This window comes from Myotis brandtii, unplaced genomic scaffold, assembly GCF_000412655.1.
Source record: "Myotis brandtii unplaced genomic scaffold, ASM41265v1 scaffold355, whole genome shotgun sequence".
NCBI lineage: Eukaryota > Metazoa > Chordata > Mammalia > Chiroptera > Vespertilionidae > Myotis > Myotis brandtii.
The window spans coordinates 2,029,628-2,051,289 of NW_005363642.1; the positions used below are offsets into that span (position 1 = coordinate 2,029,628).

General features: G+C 42.8%; 1 protein-coding gene across 1 annotated transcript in view; it reads left to right on the forward strand.

Annotated features, from left to right (window-relative positions):
* The window catches only part of GRIN2A (glutamate receptor, ionotropic, N-methyl D-aspartate 2A), a 379,799-nt gene that overhangs the window by 94,712 nt on the left and 263,425 nt on the right, over positions 1-21,662 (forward strand). The gene's annotated exons all lie outside the window — the stretch shown is intronic.

Consider the following 21,662-nt stretch of genomic DNA (forward strand, 5'->3'; position numbering starts at 1 on the left):
TTTTGTTCCATTGGTCTATATGTCTGTTCTTGTGCCAATACCAGGCAGTTTTGGGAACAGTGTCTTTGTAATATAGCTTGATATCTGGTATTGTGATCCCTCCAACATTTTCTTTTTTAAAAAATATATTTTTATTGATTTCAGAGAGGAAGGGAGAGGGAGAGAGAGAGATATAAACATCAAGGATGGGAGGGAGTCATTGATCGGCTGCCTCCTGCATGCCCACCACTGGGGATCGAGGCCGCAACCCAGGCATGTGCCCTTGACTGGAATCGAACCTGGAACTCTTCAGTCCGCAGGCAGACACTCTATGCACTGAGCCAAATCAGCTAGGGCCCCTTCATTTTCGTTTGAGACTTTCAGATTCCAAGGGCATTTTTGATCTTCAAATGTGCCAAAAAGCATGTGCTTGTACCTGGGACACAGTTAGGCTAAAAAAGAAAATAAGACTTACCTCTCCTAGACCAAGTTGTTTCGGGCACGATCACAATAATAAGTATGGCCAGAACCAAGCAAACAGAAAGGTTTAAGGTATGACTCAAGGGCTTAAAAAATTGAAATGAAACCATGTAAAATTTTAATCCCTAAAGGCCTATGAATTACTCAAAACAGTGACAAGAAGCAGTAATGAAGCCATTTTATTTCTGTAAGGGAAATTATTTTTAAGGTCCCCAGGAGAAAGGATGATAAACAGCGAGTTGGGGATCATTAAAAAACCCTCAGAATCAGGGATTCCAAACATTTGTGCCTCTTTGCTCTCTAGTTCTTTCCCTGTGAGGAACCAGAGTCAGGTACCTACCTACAGAAGGCCCCCAAGACTTGCCATGCTGGTTTCTGCCGAAACGGCACCTTGTGAAGTGGTCTTCAAAAATTAAAATTAGAAAACCAAGGAGTACAATGATAAACCACTCTTAAACCTGGAGGACATTATGCTAAGTGAAATAAGCCCGTCACAGAAAGACAAATGACACACGATTCCACTTATATGAGGTATCTAAAGCAGAGAGTGGAACGGAGGTTGTCAGGGGCTTGGGGGGGAGGGAGAAGGCATAACTTTTCAGTTGGGCAAGATGAATAAGCTTTAGAGATCTGCTGTGCAACATTGCCCCTATACTCAACAAGAATGTATCATGCACTTAAAATTTGTTAAGAGGGTAGATCTCATGTTAAGTGTTCTGACCACAATAAAAGAAAATTAAACATAATAAGTAAGTAAATGTGATTAAGCTTTCAGAAAGAAAGAAAAGAAATCATCTTAAGAATTAAACAAGATCTATGTAAAATAGTTAACTGTCTATGTAAAATAGTCAATTCCCACTCTTTCTTCTCTAGGGTTGCCTTTCAAATAGCCACGTTGACAGGCAGGGCAGGTGCTTGGGACAATGCCAGTGCTAGCAACAGTGGCCAGGTACCTTGTCCAAAATGCTCTCAAGGGCATAAGCTCAGAATATCTCTCTCATGTTTCCACCCAGCCCTGCCTGGTGAGACTTCTTCATTTGTCCTCTACTCAGCACCTTCCTAAACTCCACATCAGTCCTTCTCTGAAAGCACAGCCCGAGATAACACTGTGGGCTCCATCCTGGTTAGCCAGTGCACTTGAAGTTCTGCTCAGTATAATGTCATTAGTGTGAGGAAGGGCCTTTATACTGAGGTGACCAGAAGAGATACGTATCCATTGTCTTAGCAAGACCCACATGTTACCTGCTGACACTCATATATCCTGTTGGACTCTCATTGCAGCTGTGGGTGTAGACTCCACAGCTTTCCTCTTTCCTAACCTGGGTCTGCATCCAAATGACTGATAGTGACATGTTCTCTTAAAGCCAATAAATTGACTACATTGCATTCCATTAACATAATTTTAGAATATCACCACGATTCTACCTTCACAACATCTCTACACCCCTCAAGTTTTCATTCAATGATATTCCACATGCAGCCACATGCCAGGTGTGTATCTTTTATGTATGTATTACTTAAATAGATTTTCTGATTTCAACACACTAGATTTCCGCTTCTGAGCAATGCCACCCAATGCACCAGGAAAGTGTTGGAGAATTGATAGTGGTTCTGCTGGGAGGACATGGAGCTCGGACTCTCCGGTAGTTGTTGTGTTGATGCTAGCTGCTCTCCTAAACACAGAGAAGTGGGGAGAGGGAGGAAGAGAGGCAAGGAAACCTAAACAGACAGAAGGGAGCTACCTCCTTGGAGGGAAAAGTGCCCCTGAGAAAAGCACAGAGGAAAGAGGACACGTGGGGCTCGTCTCCTCTATAGGCAAACAGGTCCAGATGGCCTGCGTGTGAGGCAGCCTGCAGAGCTGGTTAACCCAGCCGCCCAACAATTTACAGCCAGTTCACAGACTCTCCGAGAGGAGGCACAGAGGTCCAGACAGGAGTACAGGGAAAAGAAGGGCCTGCTTAAAATTTACTATCCGGAAAATCTGATGATTAGTGAGCAGAGAACACGAGGGGGAAATTCATAAATATCTGTGTCACCAGCATCTTGGGCCCGGGGTGGCTCTTGAAGTTTAAGAACAAATCATCTCAGGCCACGCTGGCGGCGTTTTTACAAGACCGTTATAGATGGCTGCCTCCTGAGCTGTAGACCAGCGCTTCTCCGGCTGATGTGCGCACAAATCACCTGGGACCGGGCTCAAATGCAGGTTCAGGTTCAGCAGGTCTGAGTGGTGCCCGAGACTCTGCATTTCTAAGAAGCTCCCAGGAGGCACTGATGCTGCTGTTCCGTAGACCACACTGTGAGTCGTGGGGGTAGAGGAATGGTTGGGAAACAGATGCAGGGGGTCCGAGTGGAGATGCCTCGTGGTGGCATAGAAGTAGCTGGGGGACCTAGAAAGCATTGGTGGTGTCTCTGGGGCCCATATGCAGGGGAAGGCTTGGGGACTCCCTCAGGTGAGGGCGACGAGTCAGACTTTCTGACTCCCTCTCAGGTACAGAAGAGGAAGATGTTGCTGTCCGGGTCCCAGGAATGAATGAACTCTAGAGCTGCTGGAGTTGAGAACTTTGTGGTGGTGCTTAGGGTGAGGGGAGACAGGCTGGAGGGAACCCATAGGAACCATTTCTTGATTGTCTTTGCCTCTTGCTTTCTGCCTCCAACGCTCTCTTCCGCAGTCTTTTTCATCTCAGTAATTGCACCCACCGTTCACCCAATTGCTTAAGCCAAAGACCTGGAGCTGTCCTTCAGTTTTCCACGTTGACAAAAGCAGCCCTTTGCAGCTGCTCCACCCCTGCGCGGCTGTGTGAGAGTGGCCTTGGGCCTGGAACATTTCGTTGCAGAAACATGAAGAGCCCTCACAGCCTGTGCTGGGCAGATCTTCTTGCCTGGACTTATCTTCTCTGTTCTGGCCTTGCTGTGCACTTTTGTCCTGCTCAGGAGTGGGTGTTGGATGGCACCTGCCCACCCTCACTGCTGTTTCTTGTGAGGAGGGATTGGGATCCTTGCACTTAGTGCAAAGTGGGGGCTTACTGCAAAGTGGGGGCTTAGTGCAAAGTGGGGGCTTAGTGCAAAGTGGGAGGCATGCAGCCACACTGCGGCGTCAGCTGTGGAGTGGACCCCTGGCCATGGGGGCCGACACACTGCAAGGGTCTGGATCTTGTGCAGTGGGGGCATGCAGCCACATTGCAGCGTCAGCTGTGGAGTGGACCCCTGGCCATGGGGGGCCGACACACTGCAAGGGTCTGGATCTTGTGCACTTTCTCCTCTTGCCGTAGGTAAACGTTGGCCCACTTGAGCCCGTGTGCATGTTGTCTGTTCTTAGTGACCTGGAATCATGCACTGACCTAGTCCCTGGGCGGCAGTTATCTGCCTTTTAACCTTGACCACACAGCCTGACCAGCAATGGACAGTGAGACACCCCCTTTCTCTTTCCCCGTACCCAGAATAGTACAATTTATAATTATTCTTCTTCAAACAGATATCTCAAATTCTCTCCCATCTCCATAGCACCCCCATCGTCTCTGCCTGGACCTCTGGAGTAGCCTTCTCACGGGTCTGCTGCTTCCCTCTTCATCCGTCTCCCATCCAAGGCTTCCACTGCAGCCAGGTCCCTTCTCTCCTAAACAGCCTTCAAGGGTTTCTCGTGACATCTTGACTAGAATCCAGGTGCCTACTCATCACCCGTGAGGCCCTACCTTTCTCATCCTTCTCCCCTTTGCCATCTGTGCTCCACCAACTGGCTCTCTGTCACTTCTGAACATACCTGTGTGCTCTTAGAGCCTTTGCATATTCTATTCTCTCTGCCAGGAACCAGCACCCCCTTCCCAAAAAACACATTTTCTCTCACCAGTGGCTCCTGCTATCCTTCAGATCTCTGTCTCACTGTTCTTCCTCCGTGAGGCCTTCCCTGACCACCCTGCAGGTGGTTAGTCTCCGGCATCTCTACCTCCGTGACGCAAATCCTAAGTTTGGTTTATATGTTATCGATTGTCTGTCTCTCCTGGTTGGATGTAAGCTCCATGCGGGCAGGGACCCGACCTTTCTTATTTGCTGTTGAATACCCAGTGCCCAGGTCCAGGCTCGTAGTAGATTCTCAATACACATTGGTAAACAGAGTGAGTGAATTAGTGAATAAATAAGCTTTGGGAAAGTGGGGAGGAGTACATAAAATAGGCTAATATTTTTTGAGGTACCTACTGTGTGCATGATACACCTACTATCGCATTTGCTCTGTCTCATAGGTTGCTATCAGATTCATCCTGCTGCCAGGAGAGTGTGATTAACTTGCCCAAGTTCACAGCTGCTGGGGAGCAGAGCTGATTTGCACCTTAGCTTAGGGTTTCTTGACCTTGGCATTATAACATTTGGGCCCAAATAATTTTTTGTTGTGGGTTGGAGGGGTGGCTGTCCTCTGTATTATAGGACATTTAGTCGTAACCCTGGCCTCTACCTTCTCTATGCTAGTCGCACCCTGTCTAACTTATGCCACCTAAAGTGTCTCCACACATTGCCAAATGTCTCTTTGGGGCCAAACTAGCCTCCAGCTGAGAACCAATGGCTCAGCCTGTGGATAATTTGAGCCTTTCCTATGCTCCTCTACCCCATTTCTCTTGGCGAGCTGCTGTTTTTCTTGGGGACTCTTCCTTGTCCCACCATTCCCACAGTCCCCCTTATACTTCCCTCTGGGATTGCAACAAATGGATGGTGATGTTCTGAGTGTTGCAATAAACATTTGCTTTTTTGGTTTATTTAACATGTTCATGTTAAATCAGCCCATGTTCAGATGTTTGTATCATTGGCATGGATGCTAATATGCTGAAGAGAAAATGTGCAATATTTTTTCCTTTGCCTAAATAGCACGTCTGGTTGTTTAGTGTGAGACAAACCACTGTGCTTAGGAGGAGATAACTTGTCAAAACAGACTCAAGTCTCCACCACTGGAACAGCCTAGCCTCCTAGCTTTCCTTCATTCAGAGATGCAGTGTGAATTTTTCTTGGGTGTTTTAAAGTAGAAATTTATTTCCTGCCCCTTTTTTTTGGACAGAAGAAAAGACCAAATAGTGGTGTCTTTTAAAGGGCAAGTGATGAAGAGAGAAAGGAATAGAGGAGTGTGTGTTAGACAGGGAATGTGAACGAGTTCCTACCCAGGGATACTGTTAGATACAGGGCTCCATTTTTGTCTCATTCACCCATTTATCCATCTACCCACCCATCCAGTCATCCACCCATGCACCCACTCATCTATTCACCCATTCATTTGTCTGCTACCCATCCATCCATCTATCCATCTATCCATCCATCCATCCATCCATCCATCCATCCATCCATCCATCCATCCATCCATCCATCCATCCATCCATCCATCCATCCATCCATCCATCCATCCATCCACCTGTCCATCCATCCACCCACTCATTTATCCATCTACCTATCTATCCATCCATTCATTCATCCATCCATCCACCCCCAATCTGTCCATTAATTCATCCACCCACTTCTCCATCCACCCATGCACCCATCTACCCATCTGTTCATCCCTTTGTCCGTTCATCCATCTATCCATTATCTATCCAAAATATTATGAGCTAGGGAGATTGCTGATGCTGGGGGCTGGGTACAAATTTGTCCTCACTCTAGGTGTTTTCTTTGGAAGACACACAAGTCAATAATCATTACATTACACCATAGTATGTCAAGTGCTGAGATAGAGGGAAGCACAGGGACTAGGATAGTCAGAGGAAGGCCCCTTGGCCTAGTCTTGGCCAATCAGGGAAAGCTTCCTGGAAGGGGTGAGCTGAAGGTTTCCTAGCAATCCTTACCCTCCCCTGTAGCTACAGCAAATGCCTTTAGTCTGAATTTCTCACTTTTCAGCAGGCAGCTTAGAAGAGGGCAGAGTGCTTACGGCAATAGCTAGTTTCTTTAGAGCTTCTGTAGTGCTTTGCTTACTCACAAATAATCTCATTGAGGCCTCATTGATGCCCTATGACAGTGATGGCGAACCTATGACATGCGTGTCAGAGGTGACACGCGAACTCATTTTTTTGGTTGATTTTTCTTTGTTAAATGGCATTTAAATATATAAAATAAATATCAAAAATATAAGTCTTTGTTTTACTATGGTTGCAAATATCAAAAAATTTCTATATGTGACACGGCACCAGAGTTAAGTTAGGGTTTTTCAAAATGCTGACACGCCGAGCTCAAAAGGTTCGCCATCACTGCCCTATGAGGTCCACACTATCATCAGATGAAACTGAGGCCCAGAGGTGGGGGATGACTGTACTTAACTCTCAGGGTTGTGATAATAATTAGGGGTAATGTATCCGAAGTCTCTGGTACCCAGTACCTGCTTCATATCATCACTATTACCCATGGGGTCCTTCCTGCTAACATAGAGACAGTTCCTTGGTTGCTAAAAAAGCTGGTTTCAGTGTTCACGCTCCTCTTCCTGCTCTGAAAATGGGAGCTTCTCTGTACACTCTTCACAGAGCAGCCCGAGGCTCTCTCCGCTAGAGTTTTGGGTTGTACCTGATTTGCTTGTGAGGGCCTGAGCCATCTCAGTGAATGCTCAGCAGTGGTCATCAATGTTAGAACACACCCCTCTCCAGCCTTGATTGCAGTCTGCATCCCCCACTCCTGACTTTGCCACCTGCCTCTTTTTGGTTTGCTGAGTGGGTATTTTGGTTGGTGAGGGCCACTTCCCCATTGCCTGGCAGCCCAGAGTGGGCGATGAGGAGGAAGAGCTCTGGAGGGCTGCCCCCACCTTTGATTCTCTGCCACAGTTTGGGGGTTGCTTCAGACTCCTTGGGCTTTTATTTTTCCTTTTAAATCATTTAAATATTTTTAACTGTACAGTCCAGTGGCATCAAATACATTCATATTGTTGTGCAACCATCGCCACCATCCAGCTTCGGAATCTTTTCATCTTGCAAAACTGAAGCTCCATACCTGTTAAACATTAACTCCCCAGCCCCCTCCCCCAGCCCCTGGCACCCACCATTCTGTCTCTATGAATTTGGTTATTCTAGGTACCTCATAGAAGTGGAGTCATATGGTATTTGCCCTTCTGTGACTGTTTTATTTCACTCAAGGTTATGTCTTTGAGTTATGTCCTCGAGGTTCATCCATGTTGTAGCATATATCAGAATATTCTTCCTTTTTTTTCTTTTTAAAAAAGATTTTTTTATTGATTGTTAGAGAGAGGAGAAGAGAGAGATGGAGAAGAGAGAGAAACATAGATCAGCTGCCTCCTGCACATCATTCTTCCTTTTTTTTTCTTTTTAAAAAAGATTTTTTATTGACTGTTAGAGAGAGGAGAAGAGAGAAATGGATAAGAGAGAGAAACATAGATCAGCTGCCTCCTGCACATCCCCTACCAGGGATCAAGTGCATGTGTCCTGACTGGAATTGAACAGGCAACCTTTGGATGCATGGGACAAAGCTCAAACAACTGAGCCACACCAGCCAGTACATATGTCTTTGAGTTATGTCCTCGAGGTTCATCCATGTTGTAGCATATATCAGAATATTCTTCCTTTTTTTTCTTTTTAAAAAAGATTTTTTTATTGATTGTTAGAGAGAGGAGAAGAGAGAGATGGAGAAGAGAGAGAAACATAGATCAGCTGCCTCCTGCACATCCCCTACCAGGGATCAAGTGCATGTGTCCTGACTGAAATTGAACCGGCAACCTTTGGATGCATGGGACAAAGCTCAAACAACTGAGCCACCCCAGCCAGTACAGAGAGCATCCTTCCTTTTTTTTTTGGTAACTGGGATTGCTTTCTTTTCTTTTCTTTTTTTTAATTGTCTAAAGTTTTACATATGTCTCTTTTTCCCCCAATTGACTCCCCACCCCCAGCCATTCCCCCCCTAGGCAAGCCCCCACCACCCCAGTGTCTCTGTCCGTTGGTTATGCTAATATGCATGCATACAAGACCTTCAGTTGCTCTCTAACACCCCCACCTCCCCTGCCATTTGTCTCTGGATCTATTTTTGTTCATCAGTTTATGTTGATCATTATATCCCACATATGAGTGAGATCATGTGATATTTATCTTTCTCCAACTGGCTTATTTTGCTTAACATAATGCTCTCCAGTTCCATCCATGCTGTTGCAAATGGTAAAAGTTCCTTCTTTTTTATAGCAGAGTAGTATTCCATTGTGTAGATGTACCACAGTTTTTTAATCCACTCATCTGTTGATGGGCACTTAGGTTGTTTCCAAATCTTAGCTATTGTAAATTGTGCTGCTATGAACATAGGGGTGCATATATCCTTTCTGATTGGTGTTTCTGGTTTCTTGGGATTTCCTTCCTTTTTAAAAAATATATTTTTATTGATTTCAGAGAGGAAGGGAGAAAGAGATAGAAACATTAATGATGAGAGAGAATCATTGATCGGCTGCCTCCTGCACACTCCCACTGGGGATGTGCACACAGCCTGGGCATGTGCCCTGACCAGGAATCGAATTGTGACCTCCTGGTTCATAGGTCGAAGCTCAACCACTGAGCCACACAGGCTGGGCTGAATATCCTTCTTTTTAAAGACTGAATAATATTTCATTGTATGGATATGCCACATTTCCTGTACCCGTCGTCTGACAGTGGACATTTGGGTGGTTCCACTTGTTGGCTACTGTGAATAATGCTGCTTTGATGGGCTGATTTTTTAAATCAGTATTAAAACCAACATCGACTAAATGCCTACTCTGTGGCAGGCACTGTGTTGGTCTTGAATACATTCTCTCATTAAATCCTTTCAATCCCACCAGTAGATAGATCCTTGTGGGAACACAAGTTTCTTTGTGGCTCATTGATAACAGCGTAGCAACAGTGAGTGCGGTCTTATTCTGTGAGGAAGCTGAGAGGGCCCATAGCTGGGTGTCTGCTGATTATGATGCTCTCAGCACCCCTTCCTTTCCAGCACCCCTCCACCTTCAGCATACCGCTTTCACTTCACAAACATTGGCTCACCTTGAAACTCTGCTGCTCCTTCCCTCTCTCCTTTTTATGACAGTGGGGTAAGTAAGTTGGTGATCTCTCTGGAAGAAGGACATTCCGAAACAGATAGGATCAGAGTCTGGGAAGGACCCAGGGGGGCCGCTTTGTGAGCTGGTGCTGAGCCAGTCCTTCCCCAAAGTGCAGTGTAGCAGAAGGAAAGACCCCCAAAGGCACAGAGAGAGAGACACATCCCAAACTTCAAAGGCTGTCACGCTCCCGCTTCGACACTGGGGGGTATGAAATCCTGTGTTAGGACAGAGCATGGCCTGCTTTCTAATGCCTGGAGAATGTTTCTACTCAGTTCCTAAGACGGGGGTGTGAGTGGCTATAGATGGTGTCAGGAGGACCGGCGAAATGATTTTCTGGTTGTCGAAGTCATGATATCTAAAGCCATTTCCAAAAGCTTTCTCTCAAGGAACAATCTTTAAGGAATGGACAGGTAACTTTCAGCATGCTGTTAGTATAGTCTTGGTTTGAGATGGAGTGAATGACATATCTAGTCCTCTCCCAGCCTAACATTCTACCTGGTGGCCAATGGGATCTTCCATAATTATCAACACTCTTGAACACATGCTACACGCCAAGCCCCATGCTGGGTGATTCATATCCATGATCTCATTGGATCCTTTTAAAACTGCTTTGAGGTAGGAGCTATTATTAGCCCCATTTTACAGATGAGGAAACTGAAGTTAAGTAACTTGTGCAAGGTCACACAGGGAGCAAATGACAACAGTCTAGATCAGCGGTTCTCAACCTGTGGGTCGCGACCCCTTTCGGGGTCGAACGACCCTTTCACAGGGGTCGCCTAAGACCATTGGAAAACACATATATAATTACATATTGTTTTTGTGATTCATCACTATGCTTTAATTATGTTCAATTTGTAACAATGAAAATACATCCTGCATATCAGATATTTACATGACGATTCATAACAGTAGCAAAATTACTGTTATGAAGTAGCAACGAAAATAATTTTATGGTTGGGGGTCACCACAACATGAGGAACTGTATTAAAGGGTCGCGGCATTAGGAAGGTTGAGACTCACTGGTCTAGGTATACATTAAATACATACACTCTGGGGTGGGCGGGTCCTGGAGGCACCTTGGAGAGATGTGATGTGATTAGCCCGGAGTAGAAAGAGAGACCCCTGTGGCACATGTATTAAATTGCGAAAGGTGGAGAGAAAACAGTGGTTTAACAAGGAGCCCTAAATAAGAAATTATAAGGGTAGATGCGGTGAATTGCAGACACATTATTTTTCTAACAAGTTGTTTCTCATGTGCGTACGTCCATACTGTGGGCTCCTGGGTAGGTAGCAGCAGGCACGTATTTATTTAATGATGGTTAATAATTCTCCCAACAAATGCCAGGAACATGGGTTACTATAAAGCAAAGCACAACACTTATTGGCATGTATGGATTCACAGTTGCACCAGACATTTATTAAATTCCTGCTTTGTGTGAGACGCTGTGTAGAGATCCTTTTTAAGCCTTTTCAGACTAAGCTAAATTTCTATATAATATTTTGCATGGTCTCAACTCTTGGCTTACACTATTATGAATTCTCTAATTTATGTTATTTTCTGCAGGTAGGTTATACTCAAGCTTAACAATTGGTCAGGCATAGGCACCGACTGGTTGCTTTGAATGGATGCATTGACCGAATGAATGGTTACCAGCCATCAGCAACTGGCTGGATACCAACCCTGCTCCGAGGCGTTGGACATTTCCCCCTAGCTTAGTCCATGGGATCAAACAGTAATTTGTGTTTGGCTAAAATGTATGGAGAAGTCAAAAAAGAGACCGAGTAAGCAAGAGTCAGAGAATAGCATGTGAAACAAAGATTTTCAATTGAGTCATATGGGTGTAATTTTCCTGGGGTGATGATAGGGGGGCTGCTGAACAGTGATGCCACTTGATATATTTGAATTCACAATATTAATTCATCTTGAAATTTCAAACAATGTTAGAGGAACATACAAGTTTAAAAATGTATATGAAGATGAATGGATAAAGAGAAGGTGGTATATACATACAATGGAATATTATTCAGCCTTCAAAAAGGAGATCCTGTCATTGTAACAATATGGATGAACCTGGAGGGCATGATACTAAGTGAAATAGCCAGTCACTGAAGAACCAATACTGCATGATTCCACTGTTATAAGGTCCCTAAAATAGTCAAACTCACCGAGGCAGAGAATAGAACTGCAGTTGCCAGGGGCCAAGAGGAGAAGGGGAGTTGTTCCATTGGTATAAAGTTTCATTTATACAAGAGGAATGGCTTCTAGAGCGCTTCTCTACAGTATAATCCCTATAGTCAGCAGTTCTGTATTATTCACTTAAAAATTTAAGAGGGCAGATCTCATTTTAAATGTTATTACTGTAATAACGGGGAGTTGTTCCATTGGTATAAAGTTTCATTTATACAAGAGGAATGGCTTCTAGAGCGCTTCTCTACAGTATAATCCCTATAGTCAGCAGTTCTGTATTATTCACTTAAAAATTTAAGAGGGCAGATCTCATTTTAAATGTTATTACTGTAAACAAAACAAAACAATGCACACAAAAGACCACAAAAGGAGTCAAGGAAGCTTTTGGAGGAGATGGATGTGTCTATTATCTTAATACTGTGGCTGTGGTTTCACAGGTGTATGCATGTGACCAAATTCATCAAATTATACACATTCAATATATGAATTTTGTTTTATATCAAGTATATCTTAATAAAGCTGTTTAAAAATGTTTACCAAGGGGCGTGGGTTATAAAATCTTGAGAACCACTACTGTAAAGGCATGAATGGTAGAAACAAGCATTGGTTTGATGTAGCTGTTGGGATATCATGAAGCAAAATTTCATCTTTTTTCTGGTTGGTAAATGAGGTCCTCATTGAAAATGTTTGAGTATTTCTGTTGCAGGGCTTTGGGAATCAGGCCAGGCCTCAGTCCCCGGAAAGTGAAAATGAGGAGGGGCCAGTACAGAGGCTGTTCTGGTGAATCAAAGTGGGCAGAGGAGAGGTTGTGCCTAGGATGCACAAAGCAGTCTTCATGGAGCCTGTGGGTGCAGAGCCCATGCACATTGGGAGGTTTGACAAATAGAAAAGTCAGCTCCAACTTCTCAAGGAATTTCTGCTCTATCAGGAGAAACAAAACACTCACCAGTGAAGTCAGTTCAATTTCACAGATAGCGATTGAAAGCCTACCATGGGTAAGAAAAGCTCTCTGCTTGAAAAGTAGCTTGAGAATCATTGCAAAATGACAGAGCAGTGTGAACAATCCTGCATGCATTGCTGTGAGACACAAAACCTCAGAATACTAGGAGTGCTCTAATTCGGAAAGGTTTCCAGAATAAGATGACTGTGGTGGAGTCATGTGTAGTGGCTGTCTTCTTGGGGAGTCTGAGAAGAGACTTTTACTCCATTATCACTTGGCTTTGGCAATGCAAGAAATGAAGTCTAGAAATTTCCAATGTTTTCACCACCTAATGTGGCCCTTTTGATTATTTTGTGTTCTTCTTTAAAATATATTTTTATTGATTTCAGAGAGGAAGGAAGAGGGGAGAGAGATAGAAACATGAATGATGAGAGAGAATCATGGATTGGCTGCTTCCTTTATGCCCCCTACTGGGGGTCTAGCCCGCAACCTGGGCATGTGCCCTTTACCGGACTTGAACCCGGGACCCTTCAGTCCACAGTCTGACGCGCTAACCACTAAGCAAAACCAGCTAGGGCTCTTGTTATTATTTTGTACCCAGTGGACACTGTGTTTTGAAGAATTGTTTTGACTAATCCAATCTGCCTGTAACTTGTGATTCAGATCTTTTGTTTTTGATTGATTTATTCATTCAACACATATTCACTGGACACTGAACCACTTGGATTAGGTTTGGTGGTTTGTGACAGAAAACAAAATTAACAGTGGCTTAGTGAGAGTTTTATTTAATACTAGAGGCCTGTTGCACGAAGAGATTCGTGCAATAGGCCTTCCCTTGGCTGCTAGCACTGGTTTGCCTCTGGCACCCAGGACCCAGGCCTTTGCTCTAGCTGGGCTCCGGCCCCGGGGCCGTCAGGCTTTGCTCCGCTGCTTGGAGCCTACGTATGCAAATTAACCGCCATCTTTGTTGGGTTAATTTGTATACTACTCTCCTGAGCTGGTTAGGATAGCAAAGGTACGGTCAATTTACATGTTTGTCTATTATTAGGTAAGATAAAAGAAATCTGGCAGTGGGCAGACAGCTCAATGCCTGTAAGGTGGCTACACAATGATAATACAGATTCGTCTATCCTGTTGTTTCTTCCTAGATGGCTTCCATTCATAAGGTCACCTCATGGTACAATATGGCTGCTGGAACTCCAGCCATTATGCCTCCATTTCAGAAAGCTGGACAGAAAGAAAAGAGGAGAAAGAGGCAGTAGGTGTATATAAGTTGTCTTTTAATGGAGTTCCCCAGGAGCTGGCATACAATACTTCTCAAATGTCACTGGCCAGAATTTAGTTACAAGGTAAAACCTAGCTGCAAGGGAGCCTGAAAAATATAGAAATGTTGGCTTTATTCTGGGTAGCTATAATTCTAGCTGAGTCTTGGGATTCTAATAATAAGGAAGAAGAGGGGAATATTTTTTTTTTTTTGGAGGGTGGGAAGCTAGTTGCTGTGATAGGAATCCAATGCCAGACTATGTACTAGAAATGATTAAAGGAGAGGTGGCGCTCATACACTGTGATTTGCTATGATTCTAGTCCAGTGGTTTTCAAGCTTCAGTCAGTGTGAGATTCATCTGGAGAGCTTATGAAAATAGATATCCAGATGCCATCCCTGGTATTGCTGATTCATTAGGTTTGGGGGTGGAAGTAACTGAGAATATGCATTTATAGATGCTATTGATGCTGCATGGTCCAGGGACCACGCCGATCCATTGACTAAAGTCAGAGAATGGCAACCTAGGGCCCATGAATCAAATCCAGCTGCCCACCTATTTCTGTATATACATTTTATTAAAACAGCCATACCCATTTGTTTAGAGCAGCTTTTCTGTTACAGCAACAGCAGAGTTGAGTAGTTGCAACAGAGATCCTGTGGCCTGCAAGCCTAAAGAATTTACGATCTGACCTTTTACAGAAAAGTTTGCCAACCTCTGCCTTAGATAAAGGCAGATTCTCACAATCCATAAGGAAATATGCTCATCGATTGAGAAGTCAGGAAGTGAAGGGCTGGACCTGTTGCATCCCAGCCACCATTTTCCATGGGACTGTGCCTCGATCGCCTCACTTCTATGATGAGGGCACGGAGCAAGTGATTTCAGAAGTCCCTTCCAGCACGTCCCTGATCTTGGCCCAGAAACTGATGGAATAGCCTTACAAAATGACAGGCACTGGCTGAATACAGTCCATTGTGCTGCCGCGTTGGAGTTGCCCTTGTGTTCTGTTTGTGAAAGTGTCCCCTTCACCACTTTTGAAGGGAACACCTTCTTTTCTTCACGTTTGATTGACAACTGACATTTGTGGGAGCTGACATTCATTAATTCCTACTTTTCCCGGCCACTTTCCAACATGTTCTATTCATCACTGTGACTTTTTGGTGCCTTTGCTACTACTAACCTTCTCAGAGTCAGAAAAGAGGTAGAGTTTATAATGACATATATAATGTCACATCACCTCTCTCTGTGCCAGGTTATTTCATGGTGGGTTTGAGAATCTTTTTCAGAAGCAACAAGGGAGAAAATATCATTTCAATGGTACCTTGTCAACCCAAGTGAGACACATATTTGACTGTATTTAAATCAGGGTGAATGAGTGGAAATGAGTATGTAGAGGAATATATTCATTTGGATTTTGGTAAGACTTGTGGGCAGGTTCCTGCAACTCCCAGCTGCTTAGGAATTGTATTTGCCAATAGACAGGCCTGGAATCAGCTGTTAAAACAAAATAAAAGTTTATTTCTGCCTAGGTTAGAGCAGTCTGGAGGAGTTCAGGGCTGGCATCGTGCCATCATAGGCCCAGGCTCCTGTATTTCTGTTGTGTTCACAAACGTGTGGTTTACATTATTAAAGTTGCTTCATGGTCCAAAATGGTTGCCAGAGCTCCATAGTTTTTTTGTCAGGACAGTGTATATAATTTTATTTAATTTCCAGGACTCTTCATTAGCTATAGGAGAAAGGAGAAAGTCAGAAGTCCTTCCTTCTTTATTAAAGACCCTCTGTAATCTGTTGCATAAGATCCTTCCTAAAATTATTACTTCTGAGCTTTAGAAATGCTTAGAATAATTTTTATGTCTGTCTTGCTCATTACCTTCAAAATATATTTTTGAGCTGCCCACGTCCTCCTATCTCCACACCAGCGCAAGCCGGGGCTAACTGAAACCTGCCTTTCCATGCATCTGACAGTGAGTGCCTTCTTAAATTTTGTACCCAGGTGCCTCACTTGCCTCACTCTAACCCAGCCCAGGCCCCAGCACCACTACCTCTCACTTGGATGAATGCAGTGGCATCTAAGTTGGTTTCTTTTGCCCGTTATCTCTTCCTCTACAATACATTCTGTAGTCAGCTTCCAAAGAATTCTTAAAACAGTATATTCCTATCCTGTTATCCCCCTGCCTAAGCTACCTGAGTAGCTACCCATTGCACTTGAAGTACAACCCAGACCGGTGCCCATGGCCTATCAGGTCCAGCATCTTCTGGCAGTTGCTCCATCTTTGTTTTCATCTTCCACCTCTCCTACTGCTGTCTTCACTGCAGCCACATGAGCCTTCTTCCTCTTCCTTACACAGCCAAGGCCCTCTCCTTTCACAGGGCTTTTGTGTTCTGATCTCCCTGCATTGCGATTGTCCAGGCTCTTGCACAGCTTGCTCCTCGTGGGTTCTGACACCAAGTGTATGTCCTGTCTCCCCACCAGAGTTTATCTTCACTACATCCCCATGTGCATTCCCTACTCAGCAGTTACCACAATCTATAACTGCCTTGTTGATTTGCTTGCTTCCTGATAGTGTTTCTGCCCACTAGAATATAAGCTTGCTAGGGAGAGACCACATCTATTGTTTTTTGCCTGCGTTCCTAGCACTTACTGCAATGCCAAGCATGTCATAAGCACGTAAGATTTGGGGAACAAATGAGTGAATAAATGAATAGATTTAAATGCAGGAATCGGGAGCTTTTAACACGGGGTCAATTGGTCTGTGATTTGTAAACTTGGATGTGGGAAACGTTACCTATTTTGATTCACCTGTAACTGAAGATTTTCATTTCCTTTAATTTTTGAATGATAGCAACAAACTATAGTAATATTAGCAATACTGTGATTTTTTTCACCACTGTTGCAGATATCTTAGAATTATTGTTTACTTTCATCAAACTGCTTTGAGTGACAATAGTTAGTTGACACAGCATAGATCTTGCTATTTAACATAATATAGACTTAGATACATATAACAGACTTATTTTTAAACATGATTGTTATGACTATATTTTGATAACAATTAGTTTCCTTTGTAATTCAATATATATAAAGTCATTTAAGATGTCATTTTTAACATGTCATTTAACAGCTTTGCTCTGGGAAGGAATCAGAAGGCTTCACCGGCCTGCCAAAGTGGTCCTTGGCCCAAAAAAGTCAAATCCTTCAGAATGAGTGAATGACTTCTACACTTTTGTTTGTTGAGGACCATCCTACAAATAGGAACATCCTTCCCTCCCCACGATGACTTAAATACCATTTATTTTTTAGGGTCCAGGCAGATCTTTCTCCAAGAAGCCTTTGCAGCTCACTGTGTGTTCCTCCTCCTCCGAGCCAGTGTAGCACTTATTTATTTGGCACATCCAGTAACCCCCTGATCCAACATTAAATCCCTTTGTGAGGTGATGTTTCCTGTCTTAGGAGCATATATTGTTTTTCCAAGTCTCAGAGGCCTTCCCAATTATAATTAGTGCCCTGGCCCCTGCAGTGTTTTCTTCATTGAACTGAGATTTTTTATTCAGAGATTTTAGCACACTTATACATTTATTTGTATGACTCTTTGTTCAATATCCATATATCCATCAGGGAAGAGAGCATAGGTGTTTTGTTCATCACCTAGTGGAGGCTTCAGAACTTTTATATCAAAAGGGCCAAGGTGCCACCAGTGTAGTTGTGGGTGGCAAGGATAACTAGAGCACTTGCCTTGAAGCTCAATTTGTTTAGCAAGCCCATTGCATTTACCATTATATTTATACTGGGGTCTGGTGATATTAGTGGGATATTAGTAGGTATGGGATCAAAACCCATAACATCTTGTTAGTCATGGTTATCTTGTATACTTAGCACACAGAACAATGCCTGGCACATAGATCTTAAATAAACAATGGATAGATAGACGTATAGAATGAGTGGTGGATGGATGGATGATTGATGAGTGGGTGGAATGAATGGTGGATGGATGAGATGTATGGATGGAATGGGTAGACTGGATGGTGGATTGGTGGATGGGCGTAGGGTTGGAAAGGTGGAGAAGAGTAGTATATCAGTTTTCCAGGGCTACCTAAACAACATATTGCAAATTTGGTGGCTTAGAACAATAGAAATATAGTGAACCAAAGTTCTGGAGGTTAAAAGTACAGAATCAAGTTGTTGGTAGAACTGTGCTCTTTCTGAGGACTCTAGGGGAGGGTCCTTCCTTGCCTCTTCTAGCTTCTGGTTGTTGCCAGAAATTCTTGGCATTCCTGGGCTCATAGATGCATAATTCCAAGCTCTGTCATTCTTATATGGCCTTCTCTTGTGTGTATCTCTATTTTCTCCTCTTAGAAAGCCACTAGTCATTGGATTAGGGCCCACTCTAATTCACTATGACCTTATCTTAACTGCATCTGCAAAGACCCCATTTCCAAATGAAGTCATATTCTGAGATTCTGGGTGGATGTGAATTTTGAGGGGACACTACTTACCTCTATACAGGTGGTTAGAGGGATGAGTAGAGCAATGGAAGGTGGTTGAATGGATGGGTTGAGAATTGGAAGGGGGGATCAAGGTGGCTGGAAGGGTGAAAGGATAAATGGATGAAGGGGTTGTTGTATGCATGGTTTGAATGGATAGAGGTTGGGAAGTTGGATGAGTGGAAGGGTACATAGATGGAGGGATGGCTGGTTGGCTGGTTGGGTAGATGTATGGGTGATTCAATTAGATTATGAACTTCTTCATAGTAGAATTCATGGCATATATGTCTATCTTCTCTTTATTACCTAGTATGGCACTTTGCACTTAGAGTGTGCTTGTTAAATATTTGTTGCCTGTTGTTTTTTTTTCTGCTTTCAGAAATGCTGTTCACTGGAATGGCTACTGACAGATGTCCTAGGCTGTGAACATCCAGGGGAGAGGGATGTATGCGTGAATTAGTTGGTGTCATGTCCAGTCTGGATTTATGTCTAGCCTGGAATGTGCTCCTGGTGCCTGAAACAACTCTGAAAAAGAAATTGCAAGTTGGGTATAATTCCCACTGTTGGGAACTAAAAAAAATACATAGACAGCACTATTTCATATCCCAGTATATTTAAAATCATAAACGTGATGTCAGATAAATAGGCCTTCAGCATGTATGTTTGCTTTCATTATTTCGGTTTGGACAGGGGTTAATGCTGTAGTGTTGGTGATTCTAAAGTCTAGGTCTTGGTTTCTGTTAAAGGAAGGGCTTAGTTGAATTTAAAAGCACATATTCTGCTGCTGTCTATTTAAGTGATGAGTGCGTCCATGCTCTTTTAATAGAAGGTTTGCAGGTTGGTGCCAGATGGATTAACTTCATCAGACGCCAATGATGTTCTCAGAGGCTTTCTCTGCTCCAAACATCCTTAGTGTTGGTCCAGATTTCCCATGAACTCAGAAGACTCAGAGAAGCACTCATATCATTGTGCTTGAAAACTTCTCTTTTTCTCTTTAACAAGAAAATATATATAAATGCTAGAATATTTCAGACACACAGAGAAGTCTAGAGAATAAAATAAAACACCACATACCAACTATTCAGATTTAACATGTTAACATTATTGTCATATTTATTTAAAAATGTAAAAATATCTATATATCTAAAAGCTAAGCCACTGGAATGATCAGAATGACTAGTTGCTGTGATGCGCACTGCCAACCACCCGATCGGGGCCCCAATCGGCCCCCACAACTGCCTGCAGTCCCTCCCCCCCGCCGGCCTGACCCCAATCAGCCCCCATGGGGCAGGCCAGCCGGACCCGACCTGTGCACGAATTCGTGCACCCGGCCTCTAGTATTTAAATAAAGACATTGTTGAATCCTGCCACCCTCGTTCCATTTCCCTCTCTCCATCATGAGAGGAGAAACTATTAACCTGAAGCTAACAAACATGTGTTTCTATAGGTGTATGCAAACCTGGAGGGTATTTTAAAGCTTTTCATAAACAATATTATATTGTATGTATCCTTCTGCAACTTGTTTTTATTCAATAGTATGGTACTGTGATTCATCTATGTTTAGCTCTAGTCAATTAAACTGTTTACTAGTATCTGTTGTACAAATGTATAAACATTTGGAATGACTGTCGCCTTTTTGTTATTACAAACAATGAACCATTGAACATTCTTGCACATATGAGAGATTTTTCTTAAGAATGTATACCTGGCCATAGCCAGGTGGCTCAGTTGGTTGGAGCATGGTCCTGTACACCAAAAGGTTGCAGGTTCAATTCTAGGTCCGAGTACATACCTAGGTTGTGTGTTCGATACACGGTCATGATGCACATGGGAGGGAACTGATCGATGTTTCTCTCACATCGAAGTTTCTCTCTTTCCCCCTTCCTTTCTCTCTTAAAAAGAAATCAATAAATATATCCTTGGGTGAGGATAAAAAAAAAGAATATATACCTGTAAGTAGAATTTCTGAGTCATAGGCTGTGGGCTAGATATCACTCAACGTCACTAGAGATGGCAAATTTGTTCTGCAAAATGACCGAGCCAGTTTATTCTCCCACAGCAAAGAATGAAAAACAACTTTCTCATACTCTTTTCAAATCTTGGTATTATTAGTTTTGCCCATTTTTGCTTATATGATAGTGAAACATGGAATCTTACTATTATTTTTAATTTGCATTATCTTATTAGTTGGGAAATTGGGCATATTTTCTGGCCATTTGGGTTTTCTTTTCTATCAGGATGATTATTGTTCTTCTTGATTTATGTGTATTTTTTCCTACATCATGGATACTAATTTTTGAATCCATTGAAAGTATTGCAGAATTTTTTAGCCAGTTTGTCCTTTAAATTTAAGTATAGGGTCTCATAATTTAAAAAGTGAACATTTTAGTACATGGGAATGTGTCAAACATTTTCTTAGTGGATTTTGCTTTTAGCATCTTTTAAAAGAACTCATTCCCTACCACAATGACAGAAAGATAGATTCTTTAAAATATAACATTTTGCCTTTCACATTTAGATATTTATACTATCTGGAATATCTTTTGTATAGGTTGTGAAATAGGGATCTAATTTTATTTGCTTTTCATGTGGAGAGGCAATTACTTCAGCACTGTTTGCTGAATATCTCATCATTTTCTCACAAATTTGCAATAACTCCTTAGTGATATAATTCTTTCTAGATTCTCTGTTTGGTTCCATTGAACGACTTGTTTATCCTCATGTCTTTTTCATACTTTTTTTTGCATTAATGTAGCTTTATAGTACAAGTTGATTTCTGAGAAGACAAGTCCTTTTGCCTTGTCTTATCATAATTTTCTTTTTTCTTAATGGACTTTTATCCTTAGATATAAATTTCATAGTTAGCTTGTCATATTCTATAAAATTTCCATTGATACTATTGATTTGTTAAAATTTACTGAATTTATAGATTATTTTAGAACAAACCAACATTTGACAGGAAATCTTTTTATTCATGAACATAGTGTAGCTTTTTTATTTATTTGGGACATATTTTAAAATATTCAGTAGAGTTTTAAAACTTCTCTGTAACTGTCTCACTTATCTTGATTGACATTCCTAAATATGTGTGTGTGTATAGATAGGTGTGTGTGTGTGTGTGTGTGTGTGTGTGTGTGTATGTATACACACATACACACTAGATAGAGGCCCGATGCACAAAATTCGTGTGTGTTGGAAGGGTCCCTCAGCCCAGCCTGGGCCCTTTTGCAATCTTGGACCCCTCAGGGGATGTCCGACTGCCGGTTTAGGCCCGAATCAGGCCTAAACTGGCAGTCAGACATCCTTCTC